General features: G+C 49.5%; 1 non-coding gene across 1 annotated transcript; it reads right to left on the bottom strand.

The window, feature by feature from the left end:
• Positions 1–2,039: 2,039 nt before the first annotated feature.
• TRNAA-AGC (transfer RNA alanine (anticodon AGC)) lies at positions 2,040–2,111 on the bottom strand. The gene has a single exon. It is a non-coding gene; the product is annotated as a tRNA-Ala (tRNA).
• Between the last annotated feature and the right edge of the window lie 8,593 nt (positions 2,112–10,704).

Genomic DNA, 10,704 nt, shown 5'->3' with positions numbered 1-10,704 from the left:
GTGCGGGGCTGGAAAGCTGCCCGTGCTATTCACCTCCCCACAGGCGAATGGCGCAGGCAGCCTTGCAGCCCTGTGCGCTGCCTTTTGCCTGCTCCGCAGGACAGGGGGTGGCCAGCCGCCCCCTGTTCTGTGGGGCAGGCAAATGACGCAGGTGGCCCCGCAGCCCCCCACATTGCCTTTTGCCTGTTCTGCAGGACAGGGGGTATGCGGCAGGCGAAAGGCAGCGCAGGGGCTGCGAGGTGTGGGGTGCTGCTGCCTGCACCCTCTGGCAGCTGGCAACTGCTCCCGGCGCCCCCTCCCTGGTGGCACCGGGGGCAGACTACCCCCTGCCCCCCCCTCGATCCGGCCCTGCCGGGGCGTTCGGATGGGCCCTGGAGTGCTCCTGCGCTCTGCACTGACCAATTTCTGCCCACTTGACAAAAACTTTGCAACTGCAGAAGCCACGTTAGGATCAGTATTTGCTAATAGTTTAGCGGCAACCTCTTGTTTTGCCACAGAACTCCATTTTTGGTTATGAACTGTAATTCATTTGTTACGGGCCAAATTGCATTTGTTGCAATCAATTAAAAAAAAGCCCCTGGATTTACAATCGCAAAGCCTCTCAGAGAAAGGCATGCCTAGAAACCTACCTGCTAGTTCCCCTAATGGCAGGACATTTAATCTTGCCTTAGAGAATAATATTCTGTATTTGAGAACTGTTAAAAAACTTGCAGTAGGCCGGTAAAGTCTTTGGGATTGGAAGACCCAAATAGTATAGGGCATGTTCCCTTCTGGCTCTACAACCAGTACTCTGTTGGAATATGTGTATCCTTCCTCTCCCATTTTCCCCTTCAAAAAGTAGCTTAAAACAGGGCGTGTTGTGTCATAATACTGCCTTGCAAAAGTACCAGGAGCCAAACCAATTGGTTGGGGGTAAAGGGTGGTATAAATAAAATTAATTCATGATTACCATCTTCATCAGCAGCATTGCTGGACCGGTGAATGGAAAGGTAAATGTTTCCATTCTCTCCCTCCTTGTAATGGCTGGAGTTGGCTTGAGCCTTTGACAGGTGCTATAAATCCCGAATTAATCTTAATGTAGGAAGCAACAGCTATCAGCTTGTAAATGCTGCCACCGATTCAATGAAACAGGCGGTTTTGTTAAAGAAGCAGATCTGGGCAAGGGGGAGGGAGAGGGAGAACAAGAGAAGGAAGGGGGGGGTCTCTTGTGTAAATTGCTTTGTCTCTCTCTCTCTTTGGGAGAAATATTGTCAGCTCTAAATATTAAATAGTACCGAACAACAGATTTTCCGTGTTCAGAAACTTGATACTCCTACATTTCTGGCTGGCTAATCAACTGCTACTGAGTCTTTAAAATACTAAGAGTTTTTTAAAATATGCTTCTGATGGAGCCTACATGTTTTATCAAAGATCATAAACTTCTGAAGAGAAATCCCATCTCCCCACTGCAGTTGTACGGTTCTTGGCACATGAAAAATTGATCTCTGCAAAAGAAGTGGGATTTTCTTTGTGAAGGCGGGGGGAGAGATGAAAAGGTTGGTGCCCCATTAATCCATGCTGGACTAACCCCTATGAAAACTTAAAGCAGGAAAAATTAGATGTTGTTTAAGGAACATTAATTAAAACAATAGTGTGGGCATTTTATTCGGCTCCCTTTTATTTATTTTTATCCATCGTCATTCTTTTTATACATTTATATATTTTGTAGCCTTTGAAAAATTAATACCCTGTGAACAAGGAAAGTTCTGAGAAGGAAGAGTCAGTTGGTTTTCTCTACCCGTCTTCCTTTCAGAGTTGCTGCACAGTTGAGATGAAAGGGGGGATGTGACTTGTAAAAGTTTCAGCAGTGTGACATATTCACTTGTTTTTAGTTGTTGGCAGGGGTGTCTAATGACGCACCTGAACACACATGAAGCTTCCCCCTATTGAATCAAACTATTGGTCCATCAAAGTCAGGATTGTCAACTCATACTGGCAGCAGCAATCCGGGGTCTCAAGTGGATATTTTCCACAACATCTACCGCCTGGTCTTTTTTAACTGGAGATGCCGGGGTTTGAACCTGGGGCCTTCTACATGCTAAGCAGAAGCTTTTCCACTGAGCCACAGCCCCTCCTCAAATGAGGATGCAAGTGCTTCCTAATGGGCTGCTGCATGGGCAGTCATGCCAAGAAATGTTATTGTCATGACATAATGAGCCTCAATATCTGAAGTTAACCAGTGATTAGCAGAGAAAGTTAACCTAGTAAGCATAAGGAAGAACAGGGCTCTGATAGCAGTAGACCAGTGTGACGATAGTTCACTTTCTTCATCATTGTTTTGTTTCTTTCCAGGCACTATTTGGGTCTCTTTGAAAGCACCACTCCTGCCTTGAACATCAAAGCAGATCTTATACCCAGGGTGAGCTCCCTGCATGCAACGGGCTTTGCGATAGCAGGATGATCCTCTTGCTACAGGTGAGACACACACACATTGGGAAGGGCACATCTCAGTGGTGGGCTCAAATCTCATGTTATCTTTGGGCCACACGGGCTCTGTATTGGGTGGGTCACCTTTGTGTGTGGCATCCTCTCCTCTTTAGATATTTTCTGGTTCATGTGAGCACACCTGGACACAGCTGCCTTATTGTGAATCAGACCCTTGGCCCATCAAAGGCAGTGTTGTGTGTCTTGCCAGGGTCTCAGGCAGAACTCTTTCAGATCACTTCCTGCTGAAGCTGAGCACTGAACCAGATTACTAAGCCACATACAACTTGCCTGATGGTAAGGATTTGTTAATCCAAATAAATGCTGCCACACACGTCCCTGTTAACTGTCTTTGCCTTCTGCCCCTTGCCCCTTGTTACTAGCATCCACCATTATTTGACTGCTTGTTTGGTTATCCCCACCACAATTTTTTTTCATATGGTAGCTAATTCTGTGCATCTGCAGAGTGCATCTGAAGAACCAGATGCAGCTCTGTGCTCCAAAAATATGTTTGTCATCTGGAACGGGGAGACTGCAGATTGGAGTGGGGGAAATGGTAGGCAGTTATCCAGCTACCCTCTAGAAAAAGACTTCCCAGTTACTCTCCAAAAGACTTTCCTTTTTCCAAAGGGCTGCTGGAATCGCAGATGACCAAAACCAAAAAGCTAGACTGGGAGCCCAATTGTACAAGCAGTTCTGGCACAGTGGGCATTGCTTGTGCTGACTGCAAACTTCCAGCTCCACAGTTGGGCTGTGCTTGAGTTTTCCAATGGCACTGTCCATGGTTCTGTCCACCTTCACAGAGATCTGTGCATGCTATTCCCTGACTCATTGGATTGAGAACTGAGAGAACTCACCGTCACAGTGTGGATGGTGGCCACCAGACTGGTTCTGGCCATGGAAACTGAAACATCTGTCCTAGCATTGTAATCACCAGATCCTAATCATGGCACCATCTTGTGTGCCTTCTCTCCCACACCTGATACAGGCTGTTACTAGTGTGCTGAATATGGCACTGCCAGGTTGTGCAAGGGGTGGAACACCACCCCTGTTCCCAGGACTTGATGTGGGAGGGTCAGTGAAAGCATGGTTCATTTAGGATGGTAGGCAGGGGAAGTCACCATCAGGGAGCCAGACTGTGGCAATGGCAGAGGACAGGAGAGACTGTCCTACAAGGTCACCCTGGGCTGGGCTGTATCTCCTAGTTCTAGAGCAAACTGCTACAGTTGTGGGGGGGGGGGTGTAGAAGAATAGCACATTCAGGTGGGGGGGTTGGGAGTGGCAGGAGGATGACTTCTTGTGACATGGGGTGGGATAGCACAGACATTAGAGAAGCAAGTTCAGTTCCCTCTATTGGTTCAGGCTACGGCTGCCCCTGTACTTTAAGGAAGGTATAAGTGCAGGCATTTCCTTTTTCACAGGGAAGGGGATGGGAAGATTGTTAGATAATTATTGTGGCTCTTATTGCTATCTAATCCTGGCTCCCTGCAGCCAGGAAGGTTGGGCTGGTGTGTTGCTGCTCAGTGGATGGACATACGATTTGCCTGCAGTTGGTCACAGGCTCAGGCCTTGCCTTCTCCAGATGTGGAATAGCAGGGGCTGGCTAACACTTTCATGGAAGGCACTCTGAGTACAAATGCCCCTCCTCTTGTCAGTTGTTAAGATAGCAGATCTGGACAGGGAAGACCTGGGTTCAAATCCCCACTCATCCATGCCTGCATGCCAGGTGACTTCACTCAATTTAATGGTGATGATAACAATAACAACCACTGTGGTTATATACAGCTCTTCTAGACAGATTAGTGCCCCTGAGTGGTGAACAAAGTCAGGGTTATTATTATCCTCACAATATAGCTGGGGCTGAGAGGAGCAGCTTACCCAAAGACACCTACTGAGCTCATGACAGTAGCGGAATTTGAACCAGCAAAATGCTGATTCACAGTCCAGCTACTTAACCACTGTACTATGGTGAGCAATCTGTGCATCAGCCTTGGAAGAAGCTACAGCCATTGGTCCATGGGCTGGAGGGCCTGGCTATTGGTGGAAATTTGATCTGTTCTGATGGAGGAAAGTTTATTCCCAGTGTCAGTTTTCTGCAATGCAGTTCAGTTTAGAGCCTGGTGACTGGTGAATGACTTGGCCCTTCTCAAGGTGTTGATTTACCTCAATTCATATGTCCCAAGGTTGTCCACGACATAATGTATTTGATCCTGAGCAGATTCTGGAGCAACCGGAATAGTCCAGACTAGCTCAAGCTCATCAGAGCTTGGAAGCTAAGCAAGGTCAGTTATGGTTAGTACTTGGTGGAGGACCACCAAGAAAGACCTGGGTAGCTATGCAGAGGAAGGCGCTGATAAACTACATCTCTTAAGGGCAGGGGACATTGCTCAGTGGTAGAGCTGGAAATAACTCGTTAACTCGGGATATTGTAGCTCACTTATTGCATGACAATAACATTTTTATAGTATGATTTCTCATGAAGCAGCCACTCAAGAAGCATCTCCAAGGTGAACACTTTCATTTCCTTTTGGTAGGGGCTGTGGCTCAGTAGAAAAGCCTCTTCTTGGCATGCAAAAATTCCAAAGGCAAAGCCTTTGCCTCTCCAGGGTCTACAGCAAAATACCCATTAATTTTCGGGAGTAGATTCCTCTAGCTCCTCTAGCTGCCTTTGGAATTTTTGCATGCCAAGACCTGTACCTCTACCTAAGACCCTAAGACCCTGGAGAGATGCTGCAGGATTTTTGTCCAATGGCACCTCAGAGACCAACAAGATTTCCAGGAGGTAAGCTTTCAAGAGTCAGAGCTCCCTTCTTCAGACACCTGTCTCTAAGGTGCCCCTGGACAAAAATCCTGCTGTTCTACGACAGACAAATGCAGCTACCCACTTAACTATCCTCATGGAAAGGTGCTGCCAGTCTGAGTTGACAATACTGACCATGATGGACCAATGGCCTGATTCAGTATAAGGCAGCATCTCGGATTCAGTGGTATCACATCTGATACACTCATGAAAAGCCAGCTTGCTGTGCTCTTATCATTAAAAAAAAAAAAGATGGTGTGAATCAACATTATTCGTATTCTCTACACAGCATTGTATTGCCCCATCAACTCACTGCTCAAAGCAATTCTCTTTTCTCTCCAGGCACTTGAGAGCCATCACTCGATAAGCTCTGTTCTTGATCCCACTTCTGAACTGCGGAGGAAATGACTCCGGGAACCTTCTTGGGGAGTGACAGACACACAGCTTGGCAGACTTTGGGTGGATGTTTGCTTGCTTGCCTGATCACCTGATGGAAGTTACTTCAGAGTTGAACAGCTGCAGGCCCAGCGAACCTGTCAGCATCAAGCCAGGCACCCTTGGTGGGTTTATTAAAAAGCCATGACAGAATAATTAGATTAAAGGGATGGGATTCAAAGATGAAGGGAGCTCCTACAAACGTTCCCCGCGGTGTTATTGTCTTTTGTTCTGGGTGATGCTAGGAGCAAACGGCACCTGCTTTGGAGTTGACTTGACCAGGAATGAATGGATTTGTCCCCCATTGACAAATGCACTTTAAGCCTGGTCAAAATGTCAGCTATGAAATGACCCCTCTTGGCATTTGACTGCAGGGAAAATGCGAGCTGTAAAAGAAACGCTGGAATTAGCAGCATCGGTGTTTTGTCCTTGCTTGTGTGTGTGTTCTTGAAGTCTCTGTGCTTCTCGGATCTCTCCCTCAAGCTAACAACTTCTCAGCTGTGAGTTACGCAGAATGAGAATAAGAAAGAGACAAATTCGCAGGCAAGGGTAGTCGCTTAGAGGTCAGTGGGGAGAGGGAACAGGTGTCTGCCCCCTGAGCAATTCTCTGTGGCAGCCATGAGGGCCTGATCCATATGGATAGGTTTGTGGCAGGCTGGTGGTGGACTCGGTGGTGCACCTTTGCCTACAGATCAGCTGGGCACAGGGAAGGGGGCAGTTTGCCTGCTTCCTCTCTGCCCAGCTGAGGCGGACTTGGCAGTGCTCCCTTGCCCATGGATCAGCTGGGCAGAGGGAAGGGGGCGGTTTGCCCACCTTCTCTTTGCCCAGTCGAGGTGGGCTCCACGGTGCCCCTTTGCCTACATATCAGCTGGGCAAAGGGAAGGCAGCCAACTGCTCTGTGCCAAGCTGAGGCGGGCTTGGAAGTGCCCCTTTCCCCGTGGATCAGCTGGGAGAAGGAAGGGGGCTGGTTGCCTGCCTTCTCTCTGCCCGGCTGAGGCAGGCTCGGCGGTGCCCCCGGGGCCAGTGCCAGGCTTTCTGGCACCTGAGGCTGGAGGCAGCTTTAGGGCTGTTGTTGCCCCCACATGCGCGCAAAGCACACGTGCGCACCCAGACAACGTGATGACATCACTGTATGTGAAATCATCATGCAGCGTGCTGCTGTGAGCCAGCCCCATTGGCATGGCAGGCAACTGGGACAGCATGCAGGTGACCTCTCAGCCCTCCCGCTCAGTTGCCCCATACTGCCCCAGCCATCTGCCATGCTTGGCTCACAGCTGTGTGTTGCCAGTGGCAGTGGCAGCATGGGGAAACTAAGTGGGAGGGCTGGGAGGCTGCCCGCTCAGACTGCCCTGCCCTGCGGCTGCCAGCATGTGCTCCCAGCTGGGCACAGCAGCTGTGGGCCAGGCATGGCAGGCAGCTGAGGCAGTGCGCAGGCAGCTTTCCAGCCCTCCCGCTCAGCTGCCAGCGGTGCAGCCGTCAGCTATGCGGCGCACCCCCCCCTCGCCGCCGGTGACCCCTCCGGACCTCAGCGCTTGAGGTGGCTGCCAGACCCACCTCAATGGACGCAGAGGCCCTGGGCGCCCATTTGCGCTCAGATCAGCTCGGCACAGGGAAGGTGGCTGCCTTCTCTGTGCCCACCTGTGGCAGACTTGGCACTGCCCCTTTGCTCATGGATCAGCTGGGCAGAGAGAAGAGAATGGTTTGCCTGCTTCCTCTCTGCCCAGCTGAGGTGGGTTCAGCAGTGCCTCCTTGCCCATGGATCAGCTGGGCATAGGGAAGGCGGAGATTTGCCTGCCTTCTCTCTGCCCAGCTGAGGTGGTTTGGCAGTGCCCCTTTACCACTGGATCAGCTGGGCAGAGGGAAGAGCGGTTTGTACTCCATCTCTCTGCCCAGCCGAAGCAGGCTCCGCTGCTCCTCCTTGCCTGCCTCAGGGAGCACCGGGGAGTGCTGCCAGATTGGGCCACTGCAGGCGGGAAGCACTGTCAACTCTTGGCTTGTCCCTGCTAGGGGCACGCTACCACACCTGCGCTCTGGGATAACCGGTGAATCATCTCAAACACATTTTCCCTTTTATAGGTATAGATATTAGTTATATATTACCATACGGTACTTTATAACCTTTGTTCTAATAATTGTAAAACTGCCTGTCATCCCAAGCTAGAATAAAAATATAAATTACACAGGGCAGACCACATGCTTTCCATGCCAAAGGTCCCTGGGTTTGCCCCGTGCACCTTCAGGTCGCAGCATCGCATGGCTGAGAAGAGACTCCTGCCAGACAGCATCGGGCTAGCTGGATTCTTGAGGGAGTTGTGATTGGACACACACTTCTATTCAGGCATCATCGGCCAAGTTTTGTTCCTGATGGGCACCGGTCTGCTTTGTCACACGGCTCATGCACTCTCTCCCTTCTCCTTCCCCGCACACCACTCACGCCACATGGGAGACTAAAATGGAAACTCTGATGAGCCATACGGTCCAAACGTAGGTGTCTCCCTGGGCTCACTGGAGTCTGTTCCTCCCCCCAAAGCCTGAATTTTGAATTAAGCTTAAACCAATGTGGTGTAGTTCTTAGAGTGCTGAACTAGGATCTGGGAAAACCAGTTTTGAACCCCAATCTGCCATGGAGGCTTGCTGGGTGACCTTGGGCCAGTCAGACCACTTCAGCCTAACCTAACCCACAGGGTTGTTGTGAAGAAAAAATGGAAGAGAGGAGAATGGTGTAAGCTGCTTTGAGTCCTCCCTGAGGAGAAAGGTGAGGGATAAGTGAGTGAGTAAGAGGGGTGGGTTTTTTCCTGCCCCCTCCTCCTGCCACACACACCCTGGTCTGACTGTGGCTGTGTCGGCTCCTCTCAGCCCCCTGGCTGCACAGTGACTCTCCTGTCAACTGGGGGCTCCTGCCTGGGAGAGGCGAGGCTTGCCTGCTTGCTGCCCTCTTACCTGCTGCCCACATAACACCTGAAGGACTGCTGGATCTGCTGGTCTAGCCCCCTCTCTGGGCTTCAGTTCCACCTCCCAACTGTTTCTGCTGCTGCTGCCTCTAAACTACCCTGTGGTGTCTGCTGGGACTTCTCCTCTCCCCTTTTCTGAGGCTCAGGGCAGCTGGGGGGAGCCTCTCACCAGCCAGGGCAGGAGCTTGCAGCCTGGTGGGCACTGAGGTGGTGGTTCTAGAGAGACTCGGAGCCAAACTACAAGTGATGTCTTACACAGGTTGGACACTAGTCGGCTTCTCTCAAATTTTGATGGGAAATGTAGGCGTCCTGGTTTTACAGTTTGGCTCTCCATTACAGCTGCAAGACCAGGATGCCTACATTTCCCATCAAAACTTGAGGGAAGCCGACTAGTGTCCAACCTGTGTAAGACGTCACTTGTAGTTTGGCTCTCGGTCACAATCATTTCTAGAACCTCTTCTGGGATCTTCTGCAGGGTATAATATCATAGAGTTTACCTTCCAAAGCTGCCATTTCCTCCAGGGGAACTGATCTCCGTCATCTGGAGATCAGTTGTAATTCCAGGAGATTTCTGGACCCCACCTGAAAGTTGGCAACCCCAGGGCTTTTTTTCAGGGGGAACACGGGGGAACAGAGTTCCAGAACCTCTTGAAAATGGTCACAGGGCCGGTGGCCCCGCCCCCTGATCTCCAGACAGAGGGAAGCTTAGATTGCCCTCCGCACCGCTGAGCGGCGTGGAGGGCAATCTAAACTCCCCTCTGTCTGGAGATCAGGGGGCGGGGCCACTGGCCATGTGACCATTTTCTCCGAGGGCAGCCCACTGAGTTCCACCACCTCTTTTCCCAGAAAAAAAGCCCTGAGCAACCCTACAACTGGGCAAACCTCTGCTCCCTTAACAACCCCACCAAAGCAGCTGCCAAGACTTCATCTGAGATCTTTCCAGCCACCCAAGTGCAGAAGGAGCATTTCCGTGACGTGGTGCTGAACTACAAAGCAAAGTCGCATCTTGTTAGCCTCGTAATTTTGCGTGCAATATTTACTTAACAATCAAAAGTGTTATTGTCACATTTTGAAAAGCACATCATTAACTCCCTTATTTGTGCCATTACCATGGCCCATCATGCATAGGAGCCCACCAGAAGATAACTTACAGCCACAACCAGCTTTACGGAAAACGCCTCGTCTCTCTCAGCCCCCGTTATAAACCAGAGCTGGCAAAACAGAGAGTGATTTAATGAAGTTTTGATACAGCTCATCAAATGCCGAAATGGGAAGTTGCAATATTAATTTAGAAACTCATTATCATTCCAATTCCGCTCATTCTAAACGGCATTAATAAAGGGGCCCTTTGCAGCTTTTCTGAAGGATGATGTATCATTCAAAGGGCAAAAATATCCTTCAAAATTACATTTCATTTGACACCCAAGCATCAAGCATATTCTTCTTGCAACCATGTAATCGATCCTTTTTCCCCCCGTGGGTGTCCCACTGAAGGGTGGGAATAGCACAGATGCAGCTGGGAAGATTTTTCCTGTTAGGCCATGCCAAATGAGGTATGCTGGGTGACAACTGGAGGGGCTGACTCATAGTAATGGCTGCATTTAGAGAGCACAAAAAACCTTGGTTTGTGACAGGCACAAATCCTGGTTTCTTGTGCTTGCATGATCCCCTCTCTCCTTTGCGCCCAGAGCACACAACTGAAAGCTTCCTGTTTTCAGAAACCTTCGATACGATTCCAATTTGCCACAAAATCCAAAATGCAAGGCCTCGGCTATCAAGAGATTGTTTTCTCCCCGCAAGCTGGGGTTCTAAACTGTGGTTTGTTTATCTATTTTTATTTATTTACATCACTTATTTTTCTCCTTTCTCACTGAGATTCGAGGTGGATTACACAATGTGAGTCAATACAATCGGTATCAAAGACATTTCAATATATATGTAATGGGTATATATATGTGAATTTTGTAAGATTTAAGGGGAAAGGAAGAGAGAAAGTAAAGAACATCGGCTGGGATATTCAATAAACAATACAAGAGGATAGGAATAGCAGTATTT

The sequence above is a fragment of the Eublepharis macularius genome, chromosome 15 (assembly GCF_028583425.1).
Source record: "Eublepharis macularius isolate TG4126 chromosome 15, MPM_Emac_v1.0, whole genome shotgun sequence".
Classification (NCBI taxonomy): domain Eukaryota; kingdom Metazoa; phylum Chordata; class Lepidosauria; order Squamata; family Eublepharidae; genus Eublepharis; species Eublepharis macularius.
This window is presented reverse-complemented; position numbering and strand designations above follow the sequence as displayed.